This window comes from Nyctibius grandis, chromosome 10 (genome assembly GCF_013368605.1).
Source record: "Nyctibius grandis isolate bNycGra1 chromosome 10, bNycGra1.pri, whole genome shotgun sequence".
NCBI classification, from domain to species: Eukaryota; Metazoa; Chordata; class Aves; order Nyctibiiformes; family Nyctibiidae; genus Nyctibius; species Nyctibius grandis.
The window spans coordinates 13412184-13418724 of record NC_090667.1 but is presented as its reverse complement, the minus strand read 5'-3'; the positions used below and the strand labels follow the sequence as shown (position 1 = coordinate 13418724).

General features: G+C 51.0%; 1 pseudogene; it reads right to left on the bottom strand.

The window, feature by feature from the left end:
* Positions 1-3808: 3808 nt before the first annotated feature.
* LOC137668056 (DNA-binding protein RFX7-like) overlaps positions 3809-6541 on the bottom strand; it is a 112266-nt pseudogene continuing 109533 nt past the window's right edge.

The following is a 6541-nucleotide window of genomic DNA, read 5'->3' as shown; positions in this document are numbered from 1 at the left end:
AAGGGAGGTTGTAGTGGAGTGGGAGTCGGCCTCTTCTCCCAGGGCAACTAGTGATAGGACAAGAGGACACAGCCTCAGGCTTCGCCAGGGGAGGTTTAGGTTGGACATTAGGAAGAATTTCTTCTCAGAAAGGATCATTAGACACTGGAACGGGCTGCCCAGGGAGGGGGTGGAGTCATCACCTCTGGCTATGTTTAAAAAAAGACTGGACATGGCACTTAGTGCCCTGGTCTAGTTGACAGGGTGGTGTCAGGGCCATGGTTGGACTCGATGATCCCAGAGGTCTCTTCCAACCTGGTTGATTCTGTGATTCTGAGCCCTGGTATTACTAGGTGGGCACTCGCCTCCTCATCCATGGGCATCGTCAGCGTCCTCGGCCGCAGACCTGCTGTGGGCACCCAGGGGAGCTGCTGCCCTCTGCGCGAGGGGCTCTCCTGGGAGTTGGCACCCCAGGGCTGTCGCTCCGTAGACACCCCCAGGTCACCGTGAAGGATGCCGTGGCACAATGGCCTCTGGCATGATGCGGCCCCCTCCCGTCACAAAGCCCTGCCTCTTGCTATGGACATGCCCACACCCATGACCGGCTGGGACCGGCACGTGGAAGCCCCTGCTCCCCCCTCCCACAGCCCCAGCATTTGCCAGCCAGCACCTCCCACCTAGCCCGGTGCCAGCGGCCTCTCCAGAGCTCAGCCCCTCTGCGCGTTCAGCAGCTCTGGGTGCCACCGCTGTGGGCCTTGTGGGCAGCATCGTGCCCAGAGGCCGTGTGGCACACAGGGGTGCTCCCGGGAGTCGCCGTGGACCGCGGGGGGCCCAGCCCTCTCTCCAGGCGGCGCTGGGAGGTCCCTCACGGGCTGCTCTTAGAATCACAAAATCAAGCAAGCGTTTCGCTTGGAAAGGACCTGTAAGATCATCGAGTCCAGCCCTTAACCCAGCACTGCCCAGCCCAACATCAACCACGTCCCACAGCTGAACAGGTGAACAGGTGATGAAATAAAGAGTAGAGCAAGGAAACAGTTGAACCATTGAACAAATGAACAGTTGAACAATTGATCAGTTGAACAATTAAACAACTGAACAATAAAGCAACTGAACACTTGAACAGTCGAACAATTAAGCAACTGAACAACTGAAAGTTTGAACAATTAAACAGTTGAAAGATAGGACAAATGAACGTTAAAGCAATTTAACATTTCAACAATGCAACAACTGATCAATTGAACAATTGAACAGTTGAACAATTGAACAATAAACAATTGAACAGTTGAACAACTAAAAATACACAGTTGAACAACTGATCAATTGAACAGGTGAACAGTTAATCAGTTGAACAATAGAGCAATTGAACAGTTGAACAATTGCAAATTTAAAACAATTAAACAGTTGAAAAATTGAACAAATGAACATTAAAGCAATTGAACAGTTGGACAGTTGAACAACTCAAAAATAAACACAAATAATTGAAAAACTGAACAATTGAACAGCTGAACAATTGAACATTTAAACAATTAAAAAAATAAACAGTTGAACAACTGATCAAATGAACAGCTAAACAGGTGAACAGGTGAACTGTTGAAAAATTACTGAGTGCACTGGCGTTACTGGGAGTGCTGGTGTTACAGGGCGCATTGGTGAAGAGCTGAACAATTAAACAATTGAACAGTGGAACAATTAGTCTGTTGGACAATTGAAAAATTGAACAGTTAAAAAGTTGCACAATTTAAAAATTAAACATTTGAACAATTCAACAGTTGAAAAATTGACCAAATAATCAACTAAATATTTAAACAGTGGAACAATTAAACAGTGGAACAACAGCGGAACAATTAAACAGTGGAACTATTAAACGATTATAAGTTGAACAATTGAACAAACTGTTGAACAATTGAAAAATTGAACAAGTGAACACTAAACAGTTGAACAATTGAATAATAAAAAATTGAATAACTGAACAATTGAACAATAAAAGAGTTTAACAATTGAACCGTTCAGGAAGTGAATGTTTGAATAATTAGACAATTAAACAGTTGAGCAATTGAACAATTGGAAAGCTGAACAAATGAACAATTAAAATATTGAACGACTGAACAATTGAACGACTGAGCAATTGAACAGTTAAGCAATTGCAAATTGAACAGGTCAACAATTCAACAATTCAACATTTGAACGAATGAGCAGTTGAACAACTGAACAATTAAACTGCTGAACAATTGAAAAAATGAGCAGTTGAACAGCTGTCCCCCTCCAACAGGTTCCCCCCGAGGGCCCCGCCCCCCCTGCTACTGGCTGCGATATTGCAGGTACAGAGTGGGGGGGGGTTCATGTTTCCAATATTTTGTCCCCCTCCCCCCCCAAGATTATGGCGGTCCCCCCTAACCCCCCCCACGGTGACGGAGCCACCGGTGCCATGACACTCAGCTGCTGTTTTGGGGACCCCCTCCTTTGATATTGGGGTCCCTTGCCCCCCCCCCGCCTGATACAGGGGACTCCCCCTTGATATCTGGGTGCCCCCCCTTGGTGTTGGGGTCCGCCCAAATTTGTGGCCCGTCCCACCCCCCCCTAATTAAATGGTGTTTGAGCATTAACAGTTGCCTCTATTTTACGAGGGGGGGGGCCCTGGGTTGTTGTGGGGACTCAGCATTTATATACATGCACTTGGGAGGGGGACGGACCCCAAAACCCCCTCCCCCACCCCTTAGGAAGGGCCCCAACACCCTTAAGACCCCCCCCAACCCAGGGAGGCGGTGTGTGTATGACCCCAAATTGGGGTGGGCCCCCCCAAAACTGTACCTCCCCCCCCCCGGCAACCTCAAAATTAGGGGTGGTCCCTCCCCCACCTTTCAGGCTGGGGGGAGGGGCCTACATTGGGGGGGGAGGGGTCCACAAAAGTCAGACATGCCCCCCTGGGGGTGTTTAAGGGGGGACCCCAAAATTAAGGGGGGAACCCCAAAATTAAGGGGGGAACCCCAAAATTAGGTGTCTAAGAGGGTCCCTGGCCCCTCCTCCCCACCCTGAGCCTTTCAAGGTGGGGAGAGGGGGCCCTAAATCAGGGGAGGGGCACCCCAACCCCTCCCCCCCCCTTGAACCCCCACCCCCCTGCCAGGAGCTGGAGTTCAGTGCTGTATTTTCTGGGGCGGGGGAGGGGCCGGTGGGGGGAGGGGGAATAAGGGGTGGTGGGAGAGGGGCAGCCCTCAGGGAAAGGGCCCCCCCTGGTTTCAGGGAGGCACAGGAAGGTGAAGAGGGCGAAGAGCATGAGGAGCCCCCTGAAAAGGAGGAAGACAACAGAGCAGAGGGCAGGCTGGAGGGGGAAGGGGCGCATCGGGACCTCCTGTTGTCACCCCCCCCTCCTTGTCACCCCCCCTTTTCCTCCTCTCCCCCAGTTCAACGTCCTGTGATTCCATCCACATACTGTGTGATTTAGAGGGGGTCCCGCGTGGGACTGACTGCGTTTGATTTACTTGGGGTTGCTGTCCAGGGCCAAGGGCCAGGCAACTGCTGATGAGCTTAATTCGGAACCTGACACTCTTGTTCATTCCCAAACCTCTCACTGCATCATCACCATCACAATCAAGGTTGTTTAACAACACGTTGGCTATTTTTTTAGTGTGTGTTTGTTTCTGAAGAGACAGGAAGGCCGCCTGCATCATCACAGTCAACGGGACCGACTGGCTTCTTTGCACTGTTATTGGCACTGGTGTCTGCAGAGACATTGGCAAGTACATCGTGAACTTCAGGAGCCACTGGACCTCCAAAAGGTGTCAGGGTAGAGCGCGGTACATTTGAGACAGGGTAAACAGTGCTTCCACCGAGATCACGCTGGCGACGGACAGCGGGGCTCACGCTTCCTGACGCCGTCTTCCACCAGCTCCTGACAGCTCCTAGGGATGCCGTGGTTTGCAACCGATGAATTGCTGCCCCCACTGCAGCTGTTATTCCCCCACTCCAGCTTGGCTTTGTCAGGATGGGTAGCCATAGGCCGCTGCACTGTCTTCACGGGGCTACTCCATATCACACTGGCATCACGGTAAGCCACACTGGAGCTGATGGGAGTAAATGCAAACGGGTTTCGGCATTCCCCGGGGCTTGGAGGGACACTGCTGCTGCAGTCCGAACGTGGTGGCCGAAGGGCGCATGCCGGCTGCTTCCTAGAGCGCCGCCTACGGGAGCTGTCTGAGCCAGCCTCGAACAAGGGCTCTCTGGGGACACGTTCTGAGAGCCAGCGATCATTTCAGAGGTGGGTGTTGGAGTCGGGGTGGGGTGGGAGTGTGAATTGGAGCGCTGCTGTTATGGATCGAACGGTAGAAGTGTGCGCTGCTTGGATGAGATGACACGGGAGCTCCTTGAGCTGCAGTCTGACTCCAAAGTGCCATTCCTAGACAGCCACCCTAAGGGTGAGAATTATTCATGGACATTTGCTCCTCCACGAGCACCAGCTCCTCCACAATGCTGTCCTGGGTAAGGTCATCATCAAATCAAAAGAAGTTTTCGTTTGCCTGAGGGACTGTATGTTCAAACTCCTTCAGCTCAGGCTGCAGAGGTAACCGACCTGAAGACTGTGCTTGCATCTGACCCCAGGAGGAGTCCTGGGGCTGCTCTGTAACTGCTGGCTGTACGCATCCTGCTGCGTGCTTTCGCAGGGCACTGGCTCCCGTGCCGATTCCCGTGAGTCACCAGAGCCAGAGTGCCCTGCAACAGTCCTAACACCGATATCTGGCTGCTGTTCACAACTCACAAAGTCGGAGGTGTTGGTGACATGGTGCCATGTATTTGGGTTAAAGCTGCCATCAGATTTGGAATCATTTTCTATGACAAACGTGTTTCCTTCCAGTTCTTTTGTATCTGGAGATGATGCTGATGCAAGCTGCTGCCCTCAAGTAGAATCACTGGTATTTAAATTGGTGCTCAAAGAAAGCTCTGTTGCTAAGTTTGCTGCAGCTGCAGAAGGTACAGGTACCTTCACATGTGCCGTGCTGGCAACTTGAGCACGTGTTGCTGTATTGTCACCGTTAGCCAATGATCCAACCTTCGGAGACTTCTTAACACTGTTTGCTTTTTGACCCTCCCCAGCACTACCAGCTGGAAGCTGCTCCACCAGTGGTTTCTTTACAGGTGCTACCTGGGAATCCCGACGTGTAGAAGGTTGTCGCTTTCTTGGACTTTTAGTGCACGTTTTAACTTTAATCGTAGACTCACCAGGAGGAGGGGAACCGATGGTGGTGCTGGAGAAGTTTTGACTGGCAACTGAGGGCTTCAGAGTGCTTTGATTATTGCCTGCTGAAGAAACTAGTGTCATCTCATTAGACTGTGTTTTCTATTTGGTCCCTGCTTCTTCAGCTCCCTGATCACAGCCCTTAACTGGTTTTGCCTCCATGACCTCATCAGCCGAATCCTTCAAGGCTGCAACAAAATTAATTAGTTGAGCAGGAGGCAGGGCAGGGGTCACCTTTATGGATTTAGACATGTCGGAGCTCTCTTGGCCCTCTACTGAGTTCTCATCCAGCAATGCTTCTGCTTCCATTTTGATCTGGACCGCAGGCGCAGCTACAACAGTGCTAGGCCTGGATCCTGAAGACTGCAGTGAAACAACAGATCCATTCTTCATCTGTGGACCAGTCCTCCCTTCTGCTGCTGCTCCTGCACTACTGCCAATGGAAGGTGCCTGGTTGACGGGCACACTACTGCTGCTTGGGGCAAGACACACTGCTGTCATTTCTACCACGGTTAAGGAATTCACATGCGGAGGCGGCACAACAGTCGTGACTGGGCTACTGGTAAAGAGCACCGGCGTGGGAGAGCGGACGGTGAGAGCACTGGTATCTGCTGGCTTCACTAAGAGCTGCACGTAGCGATGCCGGGCAGAGCGGTCACCAGCTGGGCTGGCGGGAACCTTCTGGGGAGTCTTTGCTGACTGCTTGACCGATTGCATGTGCTGAGTGACCACCTGAACCGATGTTCAGGACCTTGCTATCAGACCATCCCACAGGACTTGGAGACGTCACCAACTGCCTGGTCCTTGGCACCTGGAGAAAGAGAGAAAGAAAAGGGGTGGTGACAAAAAGCAAGGAAGTTCTCAAAGCCCACAGATCACCTCATCCCCAAGCGTCTAAAAGGTGAAGGACAACACAGCTCAAGACACCAAAGCTACTGAAGGTCAGTTTGGAACAAAACAAGCTATTTAACTACATACAAGACAATTTCTATTTGTCTTGCCTAACGATTGGTAGACAGATATATGTGGCCTCAATTTTTAAGGCATGAGGCACTGGTCTACACACTACTCTGCTTTCCTGCTAATGAAAGGGTCATTCCCATACAACCCTTCACCACATGGAACAAAGGCAGACACGCAAAGGTTAAAGAGGAGAGGATGCGTTCAAAGCACTGCTCATTGTTAAGGTTTCAAAAGCCAGACAAACCCCCTATCAGGCAGAAAAAATGGCTTACCTATTGAAATCCACAACTCAGCTAACATCTTAAAAACAAATAACCTTCCCCCCTCGCCCAGTTTTGCAAGGCTGAAAGACAAAGATGTTCCATGCTACAG